The following is an 18,065-nucleotide window of genomic DNA, read 5'->3' on the forward strand; positions in this document are numbered from 1 at the left end:
TTCATCTCCAGACTCTGCAGCCAAGGTGATTTGTGTAAAATGCAAATTGATGACATCTCTTCCCTGCTTAAAATCTTTAAACATGGGTAACTCTCAAGATAAATCCATAGCTCCTTAATAAGGTTCCCCAGACTTTTATGATCTGACTCCTTCTCATTCTTCAAATCTCACCTCCTCAGAGACATCATCCTAATCCCATTTAAAGTAAGTTCTTGCTATTCTCTCTTAGCAACTTGTTTGTTTTCTTCATTGCATTCATTACAATTTGACATTATTATGGTGATTATTTTTATGTTTCCCCAACTAAACAGTAAGCTCCCTGAGAGAAGATACCATGTCTATCTTGCACATTGATATTTCCCTAGCTCCTGAATATGGTTAAGTGAATAAATCTGGACCCCTGAATACCTTCTAGCTTCATCTCTTGCTGTATTTTTTCTTGAGCTGTATGCAGTCAACATTTATTCAACAATTATTTGATAATGACTATTCTCGGTTCCCTAAACATTCCGCATAGAATACTGCCCTTTGCCTGGAATAGTTCTGTTTGCACCCTCATGCCCTTTCACCTGGCAAACTCCTGCTTACCTTCCAGGTATCAACACTGTCCTTGCACCTGGATGCCTTGCTTGTTAGTTCCTCCATGATAAAATCTTTATCCTATAATTTAAATGTCTGTTTCTCTTTCTGCTTTTCTTACTAGATGGTAAGGCAATGGCAATTAAGGCAACTACTATGTTTGTCATTTTTCACTGTTGCCTCTGAAGCATCTTGCTCAGTGCCTGGCACTCCATAAATAATATTTAGCAGAAAAATTCAATCCTAAAACAGACATCCCAAAGTTCTGAGAGGGGACCAGTGAACTCATATCCATTGGATGGCAAGATTTTTTTTTTTTTGTAAGTGGCTACAAAGAAAAAGGCGTTTTTTTTTTTTTTTTTGGTTTTTTTCCCCCAAGAATACATTTCCTTTAGCTGTGTGCTTCTGCTATATGCAGTGACTCCACCTGTAACTCATTGTTTGGCTTTAAGGGCAGAAACTTGCTCATAAATTGCTAAATTTCCTTATAGCCTAAGTGCAAAGTGCAAAGTGTAGATGACAAAAAAAGATCTATGATGAGAACGGGTTTTGTAATGTCCCAAAAGGACACAACACAATAGCAAGATCCCTTCCTTAAAATAATTTTTTAAAAATGTATTCATTATGAATTCACGTAATTTAGTTAAAAACAGAACCTCTTTCCTGTACTCATTAACGGCAGTTTTATGGTTTCATTCTGCTGGGCACATAAATATGTTATAATATAAACAAGCCAGTGGTGTAATGAATCATTTCAGTCTTATTGTGCATATGTTTTTACTACAAATCTTGGGGAAAAAAGCTATTCACGCTCTGCATTTTTAAATTATGCTAATGTGATTAGCCATTATGGTCCTACTTATTCTTTATGATGGATGCAAGATGTTTAAGCCTCTCATAGTACTTGTGAGGGGCCTGATTAATGCTTGAGACCCAATCAAGAAGCTGTTGATGAAGTTCAAATAACATATTAAAAAGTTATATACAACAGAAGAGTTGATCCTTGCTCATATAAGATTACACAAACTAATAAAATAAGTGTAAACTGTATTAATGTACATTTTTATTCTTCTACTAAAATTTTAGCTGCTACCATAACCATTCAATGTATTTTGCCAGGATCTGTCCAGGCCACTGTTTTTGAAACAAAAATGTAAAAATGACAGAGAAATCTGCTATTAAATATAAAAATGCACACACATCCACACCAGTAAACAAGTGTTTTCAAAACCTAGACTTCAAAACAGTTCACCCATTCTTGCATTTTGATGTTGTCATGATCAAGCAAAATGAAAAACAGAAGAGACATATTCTTGTTGGTTATTATGCTGCCAAATCAGATTGTTCCTGTTATTGTTTTACATAAATCCCAAGCTCAGAGGGAGAAGTGGGGAGCCAGCAGAAGAATATGGATATGTGTGTGAAGAGAGCAAAAGAACAATTTTAGAATTTTAAACAAGTCCAATAAATTGAAGACCTGATTAACAATCTGACAAATAAATTTCAGGAGAAATAAATGTAATATATACTTTATATTCAGTGTTTTTAAAACTTTTTAATAAGTAGAACCCCTTTCCAAAGGAAATCTTACAAATAATCACAACCCATATACGATGGTGTGTAAGGCTGTTCTCGCGTTGAAATAAAGAAAGGCCTGAGGCTAGGTGATTTATAAAGAAAAGAGATGTAATTAGCTCATGATTCTGCAAACTGTACTGGAGGCATGGTGACGGCACCTGCCTGGCTTCTGAGGGGGCCTCAGGGAGCTTTTACTCAAAGCAGAAGGCAAATTGGGAGCAGGCGTGTCACATGGTGAAAGCAGGAGCAGAGAGGGAATGGGCCCGGAAAGAACACGCTCACTACCATACAGACAGCGCCAAGCCATGAGGGATGTGCCCCCATGACCCAGACAGCTCCCACCAGGCCCCACCTCCAACATTGGGGATTACATTTCAACATGAGATTTGGGCAGCAACAAATATCCAAACTATTAATATATCAGCTAGAATATGAGAAATAAATAAGAATATTTCGTAAACATTTCATTAGTTTAAATTTATTGTATTTATGCATATCAATGAATTGGAAAAGTAAGACTGTTTTGATATTTCTGTGATTTCTTGCTAGTTGCATAGTATTGAGATTTTCTTGATAACAAAAATAAGCTTTTGGAAATGGTAAAAATATGAGTTTTTAAACAAGTTGCCTTGTAATATCAGGACACTATTCCATTTATAAGTAATGAGAGGGAACTTCATTTGTTCTGAGAGCCACATTCTAGGTTAGTCTGAGACGAGTTGGCATGTTGTTGGTCTCTATTGTAATAACATTCAGGACATGGCAGGCTTGAATGTGCCTGTTTTTTTTTTTTTTTTTTTTGGAGACGGTGTCTCGCTCTGTCACCGAGGCTGGAGTGCAGTGGCACAAGCTCGGCTCACTGCAACCACCACCTTCCAGGTTCAAGTGATTCTCTCACCTCAGCCTCCCAAATAGCTGGGATTATAGGTGCTTGCCACCACGCCCGGCTGATTTTTGTATTTTTAGTAGAGACGGGGTTTTGCCATGTTGGCCAGGCTGGTCTCAAACTCCTGACCTCAGGTGATCCACCTGCCTCGGCCTCCCAAAGTGCTGGGATTACAGGCGTGAGCCACCGCGCCCGGCCGAATGTGCCTGTTTTTAAAAAAAAGCATTTTGTGCTCCGGAGCAGTGGCCCATGCCTGTAATCCTGGCACTTTGGGAGACTGAGGTGGGCAGATCACCTGATGTCGGGAGTTCGAGACCAGCCTGATCAACATGGAGAAACCCCATCTCTACTAAAAATACAAAATTAGCCATGTGTGGTGGTGCATGCCTGTAATCCCAGCTACTCGGGAGGCTGAGGCAGGAGAATTGCTTGAACCTGGGAGGCAGAGGTTGCAGTGAGCCGAGATCACACCATTGTACTCTAGCCTGGGTGGGCAACAAGAGCGAAACTCCATCTCAACATAAACAAACAAATAAATAAATAAATAAAATAGCATTTTGTAATAGATAAAAATTAGCAAAATTCCAATCAAATATTTGACTCATGAGTCTCCTCAAGGACACAATAGGGTGGGGCAGGGTGAGAACATCGTTCTGGCTGGTTCTCTCCAAGCTGCAGTCTCCTCCACTACACAGGGAGGATTTTAACAACCTATCTGCTAGCCTTCCCTGCACACCACCCCCCATACTGCCCTGCTGTAGACATAAATGATGTATTCCTTTCACAGTGTTCTTTATTTAAGTTAATGGTATCATGATCTTAGGAGCTGGAAACCCCTTCGACTTTTCCCTTTCCTCACTCCTAACATTTAATAGCTCACAAAGGTCTACTCATACCATCTCCAAACTATCTATGGAATCTGATCTCTCATCTCCCCTTTGCCCCTGCTGCAACTGCCTCCTGACTGCTACCTGCGGACTTCAGCCTCATCCTTCCCCTCCATGCCAAAGCTTCTGTTCTGAGACACACGTTCGATTGGGTCATTCCCTTGTTTTAAAGCTGGTAACGCTGTCTTGAACCTGCTCGTTAAAGCTAAACCCCTCAGCAACTACAAAAGGCCCTCCATAGCCTAACTCCAGCAACCTCCAAACTCCTCTCCTGCTGACTCCTTCGACCCAGGCAACCCTGAACTGATCACACTGCATGCACCTTATCCTTTGCATCTGTCTTCTCTGTGCCTGAAGAACTCCTATTCATCCTCCAGGACCCAACTCAAACACTACCCCTTTTTCAAAGCATTTCTTGATTTTCCCAGGCAAAGCAAGTTGCAGCTCTTGAACTTCCTTTGTATTACATATCCTTGTAGCATCTGCTCCAATGTTTTGACTGCAATCATCCTCTTGTATGTCTCTCTTTTCTCCCAAATACTATGAACTTTTAGAGCACAGATATTGTATCTCATCCACCTTTTTAATCCCAAGCATGTATCATCGTGCTTGACATATGCCTGAAACATGGTACACTTTCAGTGAATATTTTTGAACTCTTTGTTACAGCATTTCATGTGGAGTTTGTTCTTGATTCTTACAGTAATACATAAACAGAAACCACAATGGCATCCTGTAGGCTCCCTGTTGCAAAGAGCACACAGTTAATTGTCAGTTTCTTTTCTCCTTACTCTAATTTCTCCATTACATTGGGCACTTAAATCCTTTATCTTCCTTTGAGTTCATTAACATATTTCAGAATTGAATTTTGAAACATCTCTTCTTTATGGTGCTTTCTTTCCAAAATTTACTTATCCTGTCCCCTCTCAGGTTATATGAAACTTTTCTGATGTTTAGAACCTCAAACAGAACTAATTTCTCTTCCTAATTTCAGGTCAGATTTTGGGGAATGTGCTCAGTTATCATGCTCCAAGATAGAGACTTCCTTTCATTGCTTTTTCCTACTACACTTTCCTTCCCCAAAGAGGTCATATTCAAGTGATTTGCAAATCTTAGGTCCTCTGCCCCCATAGCCCTTGAACCCGGAAGATGCTAAAGTAAAGCTGGAATTTTAATTACTTTTGTGCATTAATGCTACATGCTACATTCAATAAAAATCATGAGTAAATTTTTACTGAATCGTGGGATAGATTCAATCAAAATCTATCCCATGATATTATTACTTCTTTACAAACTCAGTTGTTTATTATTCCTGACCATTTGGATATTTTACAGATTTTGTCATCATTTATTTGATCCATGACTTTACTTGAAGAGAATTTAATAACACTTACTAGGATGATTGTTCTTCCTCATCCATTCAACCATTCCCACCCCTTTTCAAGGCATAACATTTCCTATTTCCAATCCTCCTCGGGTTTATAAAAAAATTGCTTGGCAATGGTTCACTAAGAATTGCAATTTAATCCTTTGGAATAACAGGCTTTTCATCTGTGCTCCCTGCAATGATCCGACGACAATCAGTTCCTTAGAAAAGAACAATGCAACTCAAAAGAAAAGAAAGTGCTGGCAACATGGTAAAGAACATGAGGCCTGTTATAAAATTTGTAAATATAAATTAACCTTGGGAGTAAATGGCATCAAAATATGAATTATTGCTCCCTTTCAAAAGAAGAATTAGGACATTTTTGGCAGCAAATGCAAATGAACCTGAGTGTCTGTGCTTTTGATCCGGACTGTGTAAATACAGGCTCATAACTAGGTAGTTTAGTGTTTATATTGGTGGAGTCTCTAAAGTTATGCTTACCGACCCAGGAACAATGCAACATTCAAGAAAGAGCAAACACAACCTTAATTCTTACCTCCCATGGCCCTTGACCTAAGGAGTGTTTATCTAAGTTGTTCTGCATCTTGAATTTTATGGAGTTGGTTATTATTAAAAATATACAGATACAGTCCTATATATCTAAAATGCTACACACACATTTATTTAAGTGCGATTAGTCTGTTATAAAATATCCCCCTTTTAAGACAATTATAGGCCATCAACAATCTGCATAGTAATTTATCACCTCGTTTTCAGTCATTATCACTGTTAGTCAACCATGTGTTCCACAGCCTAAACATCACTGAGAGTTCACTGGAATTAGTTAGGTGTTTTAAGAGTCATTATCATCACCATTATTACTACAAATCACACCATTTATTTAGCACCAACAATCTGCTGAAGAAAGCAAGTTGGCACAATTTACAGTGGATAAGAAATAGGTGCCACCTACAAAAGGAACATGGGAGTGCGCTCCAGCAAGAATGAGTGAGGGAAGATGACTTAGTACGATCTTTAGGAAAATGTGTGGGGTTATATATTTTCATATCTAGAATGCAGTCTCCCAGAAAGACAAATATTTTGTAAAAATCCTTATGTTTCTCCAATGGCCTGATCAATAGAGAACTCAGAGAAGTGACCAGAAGATATATTTAAAATGACAGAATTTAGAAAAACTGCCCATGTCTATGGTACAAAATGAATTTTTTTCTGCAAAGCCCATTGAGACTATTACTCTCTCAAGTCAGTCTGAGCCTAAAGTTGGCGTGTGAGTCCCCTTTTCTACCAGGATAGGCTATTTATGTAACACCCAGAGGAGTGAGCCATCTAGTCAACCAAAGCAGGGTACAGAGAGGTTGGCAGTCTGAGCTCAGCCAACAGATTACCACATAATAAGAAAGGATGCATTTCCTTCTGATCATTACGAGAAATTTAAGGCTCTACTATGCCGTATTTGGAACCTACCAGAAACCAACTTGAATACTCCTTTTTCTCTCTATAAAATGTAAACATTAAAAGTCAAGTGACTTTAATGTGATTATAAACTTCAACTTGGAAACTAAGTTTTAAGGACAAAGCAGAGACAGTGTTTATTTTTTATTTTTTTGGGCTTTCATAGAATTGGCCAAAATTTTGAACAAAGCTTAAAGGTGAAAGGAGCCATCTGGTGAAAATGTCTGTGTTCCTGCTTTATATTTTTTATTTAAGGATTGTGAAAATTTGGAGTAAAGCAATAATTCATATCAATAAAAGTTTAATTTATTTTATGTTTATTGAGAAGGAATTAAGTTCAAAATCATCTTAAATTTGGTGGCTAGTGACATCTGAATAATTAATGAAATTAGTTTTCATGAAAATCACATATTTTCTTTATATGAGATGTGATACGATTTTTGACATTTTAAAAGAGTTATAGGATAAATAACCTATTATTATTGGGGTCAGATTTGTACACATGATAAATATCTGACCTTTTATATATCTTTAGGACTTCTGGTTACAACAATGCTTAATAAAGGTTAAGGGCACTTCATATTTTAACAAGCCCAGATTTTCTATAATGTGATTTTACCCCAATTAGCATCTGTACACATAAATAGAACTGAGCAAAAAAGAAAAACATTTCCACCTGAATATTTCAGTTTGGTGTTCTGGGTCTGAGACAAGTACATATTACAGAAAATGATTGCAAGAGAAAAAAAAAAGGCAGTGGCTGAGAGGATATAGAGTCCAGGAATTCTTAAGTATCTGGGAAGGTTTTAAAAGTAAATACAAAAAAGAAATTTTGGTGGGCTTTTCCAGAAAAGTAAGCCAATACATTTTATTACATATTTATGGCTTTGGAAAATTTTTGTTTTCTACAAACCTACACCAGCTAGAAAAATAATTGCCAACCCTTCCCACAATGACTGATGCTGTCCGTGACGTTGCTACTGGCAGAAAGATTTTCTCAGAAGACTTAAAAAAAATAAAGTATAAATATTATGGTTTTTTATTGTCTTTATGAAAAACTATTTTTTGGCCCTTGGACCTGAGAGATAATTTACATAGCTGATTATAAAAGCTCTCACAGAATGACTGCACACCTGCATTGGGTGAAATCGAAAGAAAAACTCTCTTGTTCAGTAACACACCATATGCAAATTGGGGGAATAAAAGGAGCACAACAGCTGGCATGAAAAGAATATTTTACAGATTCTTAGGGAGCACTGGTCTGGAGGCATTCAGAAGTGCCATCATGCTGGCAAAAGTGCACTATGCAACTAGGGTAACCTTCAGTATGAAAAAAAAAAAAACAGCTTTTAAAGAAATAGATAAATGTTATTATGATCAAAGTCCAAAGCTCACTGGCATTGATAACCGAGCATTGAGCAAAATGGAAAGAGCCATTAACAAATTCATTAAGAGCCTCTTTACATTCCCACCATCAACTGAAAACATATGTTTAATCTGTACTCTCTGTATTTCAATTATTATTGGTAGAAAAAAGGTAACCTGCTTGAATATCATAAAGATATGTCAATGACATACTTCTTATATCTCCAGGTCAGGTTGTGCACACCTTCAGTCAACATTTATATAAAATGACAGCAACCTTTGAAGGCCTAGTTCTTCCTTGAGCAAAGAAGTGATTATTCATCACAAAGGGATAACCAACAGGATCTTAAGAGGCAATGTTGCCTATGGAAAGAGCTCTGGACCATTCATAAGTTCAACTCACTCATCTATTAAATGGGGCTAATAATACCTGTCCTGCGCATTTGCACTTACTGTGAACATCAAACGAAATCGTAACAGGTGAAAGCATTTTGTGATGTGTAAGATGACAAATAAATGTAAAGGACTGTGATTCATAAGTGAATTCAATAATAGCTATTCTTAGTTTATAGATATGAGAAAAGTCTCAAATCCCCAAAGAGTTTAATGCAATTGTAATTATTTGATCCTTATATTTATTTTGATTAATAATCACATGCATCTCTTATTCAGCAAGAAAGCTGTATTTCCTTTTCAGGCCACCCTCTGCCAGTATTTAAGCTTGCTTTTTATGTGTTTGTGAAACTCACTGAACTCAGCCAAGATTTTAACAGGGAAGTCCCAGTGTTGATCAAAATGGCCTATTTTGGCACTTATGTCCTAAATCTAATCACCAATGACAAGATAAAACAAAACAAACAAAACCAATGTCCCATTCCATGCAATCCCAGAACACTAAGCTGCTCTCATTCTTGGTCTACTGACCAAAAGACTACCATTTTAGGCAAGAAATTACACAGATCATTGCTCTTCTATGTAAACTTTATAATAACACAGTCATAATACACTAGGAAGCATCATCAAAAATATTCAAGGTTCAATTGTGCTTACAGAGTACATTTTGCTATTGTAGCTTTTATTTCTTTCTTTCTGTTAACCATGCAAGTCAGCTTTGAGGTTAGAGGTGGATAAGCCCTGGGATAGAACTTATTTGCCTCAAGTTTTACATGCTTATCATTTGGTAACTAATTTTTCTTTATGTGTGTAGGTGAGTGTGTATGTGTGTGTGCATGTGTGTGTGTGTGCTGTCTTTTCCTTTTGAGGGAAGAGGCCCAAGAATTGGTGGGCTTTTTTACAATAAATCTGGATAATATTAACGACCATGTAGAATGCTTTTCCCCTTTTCTGTGGCCACTAGCCTTCAAGTCCTGGGAGTCCCTGACCCCCACTCTGTGTTGCCTTTAGGTAAACGGGTTTTCTCACTTTGCAAGCTTAAGGCAAAAGGCCTGGCTGGGCCACTTTAGAGACAATTTTTTCATTTGTAAAATAAGCCCTCTTGAGTTAAGCCTTTCAAGGTCCCCTTCAGCTCTGAAACACTCATGGCTTGTTAAGCAACATCTCCAAAGATGACCCAATGTATTCAGTGTATGAGCTTAATAAACTTGCTCACAAATTTTGAGACCTACTTCCAAAATCTATCATAAAAAGTTTTCCTATCTTCTTTATTGACTTGAGTTTTCATTTCTATTTCTACAACTGACAACCATCTAACAACAACAAAAAGCCACAACTAAAATAAAATTTTTGCAAAAGGACATTCAAGTCAATCTTATTGGAGCTAATTGTCTACTCCATGGGAATGAATATGGAGTATTTTACTGTGAACAGTTACACTTCGAATGACAAATATTTGCTGAGATGATCACTGGAATACCTTTTGGTGTCAGAGCAGCAATGCTAATTATTAGCTGGCCACTTAAGCTGGCTAGTATCTACTCTAAACTGCTACTAACTGGCCTAGAATGAACTTCAATTTCCCTATCTGTAAAGTGGGAATTGGGCCACCGATATAGCTCTTGAAAAGTGCTTGTAATCATTTTAAGTCTCAGAGGGTAAATGACCACCTTTGAACATCTGAGACTTTGGGGGATGCATTTACTTTTGGGGCCATTAGAGAAACCATTTAGTACTGCAGCAATGATTTACTACTCTTGCCCCAAGGGCCCCAAAGAGTTAATGCACTTCCCATAAAGCTCCTGCCTTCTCTGTACATCAACCAATTTATCAGATGGTGCTTTTGACAAATCAATCTGCTTGACACAGGTGGGCATTTTACTTCCAACATCTATTATAGAGAGAGTATGTTGACTCTTCCTGGCTCAAAGGAATCAGGGGCCAAACCCCAACAGGCATCTACACAGTACTCTGCATCACAGAGTAGTTTGAAATTATTTATGAAACAGAGTTGTTAACTGCTGGGGCCTTTCACTGCCATTATTGTAGTCTCCGATCTTTAGGAGAACAATGCCAAATGGTGGTAGCAGTTACTTGATAGAGTTGTGATTTTAACATTTCATTATTAATGATAGCTGTAGGATGTGAGCATCCATCCACCACCTGTTCTTACCTTCTTCCATCTGGACTCAGACAAAGAGGGACATTAAAGAAAGTGAATCCTTCTTATGTTCTGGATCTGTTCTTCTTGTCTCTTTAAGCAGCATTTTGATCAAATATTACTACTCTCTACTGAGTCATCAATTTTTTTTTTTTGCTACATTTTTCTTCTAAGCCATGTGAAAAACTCCAATCTTAAATAAATCATGTACTACCTGGATTTTATGGCCCTCTTTGCTCTCTCCATCTCTTTCTTTTCTTTCCTTGCTATGTCTGGGAAAGAGAAGTTCACACTTACTGTCTTGGCTTCATCAGTCATTCACTCCATGGCCCCTGTAGCCTTCTCTGAATGTGGTTCTATCTGTTTTGTTTGTTTTATTTTGAGACGGAGTCTTGCTCTATTGCCCAGGCTGTAGTGCATTGGTGCGATCTCGGCTCACTGCAGGTTCTGCCTCCTGGGTTCAAGAGATTCTCCAGACAGCCTCCCCAGTAGCTGGAGTTACAGGCAGCCCCCACCACGCCTGGCTAATTTTTTGTATTTTTAGTAGAGACAGAGTTTCACCATTTTGACCAGACTGGTCTCAAACTCCTGACTTCAAGTGATCTGCCCACCTCGGCCTCCCAAAGTGCTGGGATTAAAGGCATAAGCCACCGTGCCCAGCCTGAATATGGTCACTATTGAGGACAGCCTAGGTCCTCTACATTTTCAAGAACCTACAAAATGTTTGAGATCTAAAGAAAAATTGACTGACTCAAATACAGAAGAAAATAGAACATTTTAATTTGTAATAATTTCAAAGGGAAAAAGGTTAATGTCCTAATTTTTATAACATAAATTTAATATGGAATTAGGTGCATTTTAATGTTTGCTGCAATATGTGGTTGGATCTTCAGAAACCAGCATGTTCAGGATCTAGAAGAGTTTTAAATGACCCTGATAAAAGATCTAATTGCCAAATCCACTGGGCCATTTTTAATCCTTATTAAAAAATGAAGCAGCATCGGATAATGTTGACCATGCCCTCCTTTTTTCTCCCTTGGTTTCTGTCATATCATCATCTCCTAGTTTTTAACCAACCTCTTTGAATACTCCTGCTCAGTCTTCTCTGGAATTTTCTTCTACACCCAGAATTCCATCTTGGTTGTCTTTTCTTGTTATATGTTTTCCTTGACGATCTCATCCACATCCAGGTTCCATGCCCATTTATATTCTGAGCTCCATCACCATCTGCACTGGCAGTTCAACTTCAACTGTCCCTGAAAGTCTGTTCCTCCTTTCATAGATCCTGAGTAAATGGCACACTATTAATTCAATGGCTTAATCCAGAAATCTGGGAGTCATTTTACATTCTTTTTTTCCCCTCTCCTCTTATAGTCAATCAATCACCAATTCCTGTCAATTTGATTCCTGCAATCTCTTACATCTGTCCACTTCTCTTCATCTCTTAACAGCACAACTCTGGGCCAAGCATGGTGGCTCACATCTGTAATTCTTACACTCTGGAAGGTCAAGGCAGGAGGATTGCTTGAGCTCAGGAGTTCAAGACCAGCCTGAGCAAAACAGCAAGACATCATCTCTCCAAAAAAATTTAAAAATTAGCCAAGTGCAGTGGCACGCACCTGTAGTCCCAGCTACTTAGATGGCTGATGCGGGAGGACTGCTTGAGTCCAGGAGGTCAAGGCTACAGAGAGCTTTAATCATGCCAATGCCCTCTAGCATGGGTGGCAGAGAGAGATCCTGTGTCAAAAACAAAAAAATTCACAACTCTGATTTTGTCATTCCCATGCTTAATCTCTTCAGTGGCTCTCAATGGCCCTGGAACAAAGTCCAAAATCTGACCCTGACCCTCTCCATGAGCTGGCTGCTGCCTCCTCTCCAGCCTCATTTCCACCCATTCTTCCACTAGAGAGTACTTCTTTGAATCTCCAGATCATTTCCACGGCATACCACCACCTGCCACCATTACATTGTCTTTGCACTATGGGCCTCATCTTCTGCAATTCCCCATCACACTTTTAATTACTTGCTTAAGGTCCATTTTCCCCAGTAAAAAGAGTGCTTAATATTTGTTGGGTACTTTCTATGTGCCAGGAAGTTTTACATACATTATCTCATTTTAATCACAATAGTAACTATGAGGTAGGTTCTATTATTACTCCAATTTTAAAGATAAGGAAACTGAAGCATTGAGAAATTGAAGGCCACACAGCTAGTATAGAGTAAATTAAAACCGAAACCCAGGCAGTCTACATCCAGGGCCCATATCCTATCCACAATTAATATGGCTTCAGTGGCCAGGTGCCAAGGCTCATGCCTGTAATCCCAGCATTTTGGGAGGCCGAGGTGGGCAGATCACCTGAGGTTGGGAGTTCAAGACCAGCCTGACCAACATGGAGAAACCTTGTCTCTACTAAAAATACAAAATTAGCCTGGCATGGTGGTGCATGCCTGTAATCCCAGCTACTTGGGAGGGTGAGGCAGGATAATCACTTGAACCGGGGAGGCAGAGGTTGTGGTGAGCCAAGATGGCACCATTGCACTCCAGCCTTGGTAAAAAGAGCAAAACTCTGTCTAAAAAAAAAAAATATATATATATATATATATATATGTATGTATATATATGTGTGTGTGTATATATATGTGTATACATATATATATAGCTTCAGTGAAACAGTAAGGTCTACAAGGGGAGGGGCTGAATCTTGTGCCTCCAGAGCCTAACACAGGATTGGCACAGAATGGGGGCCAACATGAAATTGCTGAAATAATAAATACAATTCAATCCTTAGATTGGCATATAGGGTCCTCCACAATCTTACCCTGACCTACCTCTCCAGGCTCATATCCCAGTACACCTGTCCCTCCTTCCCCATGCCCTATCTTCTAGCCATATATGCAGTTCCAAGAATAGGCCATAGTGGTTCACACCTCTGACTTTTGTATATTCATAATTCACTCACTCACTCATCCATGTGTTCATTCACTCACTCATTATTCATTCATTTGCTAGACACCTACTGAATGCTAGGCGGACAGAAAAGTCCTATGATAGATAGATGCTATAGGAACACAGAATAGGGACATTTAAGGGGTTTGTACTAAGGAGTCAAGAACATCTCCCGGGAGAATTAACATTAAAAGTGAGCTTCATTTCCCTGGCATGTGCAAACCCTTATTCATCTTTTGGACTTCACTCAAATGTCTCTTCCAGGGCTCTCTCCATGGCAGAACTTGCAGACATTGTGTTGCGTGTGACCTCCCCCATCAGACTACCAGATTGTCTTAGCCTCTTGGTGTGTATCATGTCAGTACAGTGTGTTCCTGGCACAGAGGAGGTACCCAATAAAGAACTGATGAATGACCAAATAAAATAATGCTCCTTTTTGTGAAAACACTCCATTTTAACTCATTGTACATATCTTTGCACTTACCCAAAACCATGGAATTGGGGCTTCTGTTCATGTACAGAATAGATAAATTTTTAACATATAAATGAGAGAGATTAGGGAACACCTAGCACTACTATATCATTTTATTTTAGACATGGATATATAAATTATGTAAAATAGCAATGTAAACATATACTCACACACTCATATACTTTTGTCAATTCAGTGACTAATAACTTGAAGAAATAAGAATTCCCACAATAAGGCACATTCTCCTGAAAGCTTTGGGAACTATGGAGAATACTACATAACAGAATGCTAGTATATTTTCTGAAAGACAAGATGATCCTGATGACTTCCTCATCAATGAAAAATAACTTTTTCACTATTAGAAATGAGCCCCAAAGGTTAGGCTGCTAATGTGCTTTTGTATACGTGTGCAAATAAATGCCACAAATAACACTGTAGGCTAACATCAAAGCACACTTCTGTCTCACTGCTCTTCTTTTTGGGGTTGACATTTGAAGAAGTTCTTTGAAAATTATAATGAGATACAAACTTACTCCAACGTCCCCTTCTCTACTAATACGTGAAGGGCTGCTGTGACTGGCTTTCAGTGGACCAAAGGTCTTATAGGAGTTGCTTAGGGAGAAGCCTCACATTCTGCAATACTGCTTCTGTTTGAATGTGTAAACCTGAGCTACCTCTCCCTCCATTCTCTCCTGCCCTCCCCAACTCTCTCCCTCTAGATAGGTTTCTAATCTGTACAGTGAGTAGCTGGAACTATAGCAGGAGTCAGTAAACTTTTTTGGTAAAGGTCAAGATAGTAAATATTTTCAGCTTTGGACCACATGGTCTGTGTTGCAACTACTTAACTCTGTTATTATAGTGTGAAAGCAGCCACACAGAATATGTAAACAACGGGTACGGCTGTTTCCCAATAAAAATGGGCATGTCTATTTTTCAATAAAAATTTATTTACGAAAACAGGTGGTGGGCCAGATTTGGCCAGTAGATCATAGTTACAGACTCCTGGACTAGAAATATTCTAGGATCCCTGTTAGCTTTTCTCTGCCTTAGTATTCAATTTTCATGAGCCTGTGAGAGTTCACAATTGGCAGACAGCTGGAAAAAAAGAGAAGCAGACTTTGAAGAATCATTGGCTGTGTGAAATTACTATATTTGACTTATCTTTTCACTTGGAGTCTTTTAACTTTGTAGCATAATGCCCCTATTATATTTAGCAATTAGAGTGCCATCACAAAGTAAAATGTAAAACCATTATTCCCTGAAAAGAGAAAAGGCTGTGGTATGAAATGATGCATGTGAGGAGTGTGGGTGATAATTTACGCATATAATCATTTCTATTTCAGTTCTATGGCAAGTATTTCTGGAGATGCTCAGATGGCAAGGAGATCTTTAAGATGTGCATGCCATAATTAACCTTTTTATGTGCTCTGATAGAAATATCAATAGTCTTTTCTCCTTTAGCACTTTTAACTTTACTTATGGTCTACAGAAATGATTTGAAGAATAATCATTATAAGGGAAATAAGTCTTTATATCTTGGGTTTAAAACAAAATATGTATATTCTTCCTATTATTTTTACTTTATGGCTAAGTTCTAGACACTGAACATCTGCATTTCTTTTTCCCTCCTTGCAAAGGGAACTAGACCAGCCAGTGCTTCTGTAGAGTGTAGATCCATGATGTATGAAGTGTAGTCTCTGGACTAGCAGCATCAGTATTTGCATCAGCATCTACTGGAAACTTCTTAAAGATGCAAATTCTCCAGTGCCATCCCAGACCTACTAAATAAGAAACTCTAGGAGTGGGCCCAGCAGTCTGTTTTAGCAAGCCCTCCAGGTGATTCTAATGCCCACTAGAGGTTAAGAACCACTGGTATAGATTACATTTTTACCTCATAGAAGCACAAGTTAAAGGGAAGACCTGGCCTCATATAAACAGCAGAATAACTGTACAGCCTGGACATTCAGAAGGCACAGAATATAGGCAATAAGCCTATAACTACATTATAATCAGAAAAAGGGGCTGAGAAAGAAAAACAATGGGAAGAAGGGAGACATAGAACTTGAACGAGTAGGAGCAACTGGAAAACCCAGGGTTCCATTTGCAGCTGTGGCTACAACCCTCTATGATTTAATGGGTGAAGACTGTGCTAGGTGAAGGGAAACAGAAATGAAGAGAACAGTCTCTCCATCCGCAGAGAATTCACAGTATTAGGGTGGAAAAGGAAAAAAAATGGCTCCCTTGAGAATTTACAATAGACCTAATATTTTAAGTCAAAGGAGGCTGGGCGCTGTGGCTCATTCCTGTAACCACAGCATTTTGGGAGGCCAAGACAGGAGAGTCACTTGAGCCTAGAGGAGTTCTGGACCAGCCTGGGCAACAGGGCAAAACAATGTCTCTAAAAAAAAAATACAAAAATTAGCTGGTCTTGGTGGTGTATGCCTGTGGTCCCAGCTGCTTGGGAGGCTGAGGTGGGAGGACAGCTTGAGTGCAGCAGGTTGAGGTTGCAGTGAGCCATCATGTCGCCACTGCACTCCAGCCTGGGAGACACAGTAAGACCCTGACTCAAAAGAAAAAAGGATCCAAAAGAGAGAGGTTGGACATCAGGAGTCATAGAGGCAAGATGAAGAGAACAAAGAAAATAGAGGATATGAGGATAAACAGAGTGAGTATTAAAAATTTTATTTGTACTAGAACATAGAACATTTAGGAAATTTGTTCTTTTAATTCCTCCAATTACTAAAAGGTGAGCTCTGCTTTGATTTGGAGATAAAAATCCCTGACTTTCTTTATTCTTTTATTGCTTCACTGGACAGAACCACAGGAGAATTGCAACCAAAAGCCTTTCATTTCCTCATGATGCTTATCGCTAGCAAATAGCCATAGTAACACACTGACATAAACCATTAAGCTATGTATGGGTTGGTGCTATTTAAAGAATGTTTGCTTCCCCACCCAACCCCATTCTTATGTTGAAATCCTAACCCACAATGTGATGGTATTAGGAGACATGGCCTTTGAGAGGTGATTAGGCTATGAGGGTAAGAGCCCTCATGAGGGGGATTAGTGTCCTTATAAATAAGAGACCCCAGATAATTCATTTGCCCCTTCCACCATGTAAGGGTGAGAATACAGCCATCTATAAACCAGGGAACAGGCCCTCACCAGACACTGAATCTGCTGGTGCCTTGATGTTGGCCTTCCCAGCCTCCAGAACTGTAAGAAATAAATTTCTGTTGTTTTTAAGCCACCCAGTGTATGGTATTCTGTTATAGCAGCCTTAATGAACTGGAAAAAAAAAAGAAGAAGAAAAAACAAAACAAAACAGGAACAACGTGTTCTTATGGTAACACAACCTGGTCATTTTTCAAGTCCTACCACAGAATATCAATCTTGGAGCCTCATCATAAAATCATTTTTGGGTTCCTAAGGAGAATGTTATAGGTAAGACCATGCTACTAAAAAAATAACACCAAATCAAAGATCATAGTGTTTTCTGGAAGATTTTTAGAAGTCATCTTTTCAAAACAGTCTCAAATGTTTTACAAAATGACTTCACTGTTTTAGTAAAACATATATATATGTGTGTGTGTATATATATATATATTTTTAAATTCAAACAATACAGAAAAGCACAAAGAAACAAGTAAATAATTTCCCAAAGTAAAGATTACTAACATTTGGTGAATAGAATCCACAAATACAAATAGAAAGCTAGACAATGAGGAACGGTTTCACAGAGAGAGATCATATGGTACATGCTACTTTTTAAAACAAAATTTTTATTTTTGAATAATTTTAGGTTTATGGAAAGGTTGCAAAGATAACACAGAGTGTTCTATACCCTTCAACTGACTTCCTCTATTGCTAACGTCTTACATTACTATGGTACATTCATTACAACTAAGAAACCAATACTGGTACATTACTATTAACTAAATTCCAGACTCTTTTTAAA

Source organism: Theropithecus gelada, chromosome 3 (genome assembly GCF_003255815.1).
Source record: "Theropithecus gelada isolate Dixy chromosome 3, Tgel_1.0, whole genome shotgun sequence".
NCBI lineage: Eukaryota > Metazoa > Chordata > Mammalia > Primates > Cercopithecidae > Theropithecus > Theropithecus gelada.